Raw genomic sequence first — 545 nt, forward strand, 5'->3', positions numbered from 1 at the left:
CGCTCCTTTTCTTCTTTCTTATTCTGGGATTTATTTACTTCTATAATTGAAACATTGTTGCCATCACTGATGCTCCCAGCTCTGTGGCCACTGTGGGCTGAAAGCAGTTATCTGTGGTTTGTTTGGCTTCTATAATTGAAACTCTGTTGCTTTCGGAGCTGTTGCTTTCAGAGCTCAGAGCTGGGCCCCGGCAGGCGGGGAACCTTGGCTTCCTCCATCACTGGGGCAACCAACCTTAACTATCATTCTGTTATTCAAATGTATTTTAGATAACTGTATAGAATTGCTTCCACTGAGTTCCCTTCCAGGTAGTCAGAACAGGTTAGAAGGACATGCATGTTTGTGCAGGAAAATTTGTGATTCTTGTTCACATGACTGGGCAGAATCTTAACTCCTGTGTGATACATCCTTTGATCATAAAGATAGTATATATTCCTGAGTATAAAGCAGATATATGTATTGTATGATATTGAGATTGTTCACTCACTGTCCCTTCAGTGGGTTTGAAAAAAAGTTTAGAAAAGGGTAGATATTTCATTTAAAGC

Source organism: Myotis davidii, unplaced genomic scaffold, assembly GCF_000327345.1.
Source record: "Myotis davidii unplaced genomic scaffold, ASM32734v1 scaffold139, whole genome shotgun sequence".
Taxonomy (NCBI): domain Eukaryota; kingdom Metazoa; phylum Chordata; class Mammalia; order Chiroptera; family Vespertilionidae; genus Myotis; species Myotis davidii.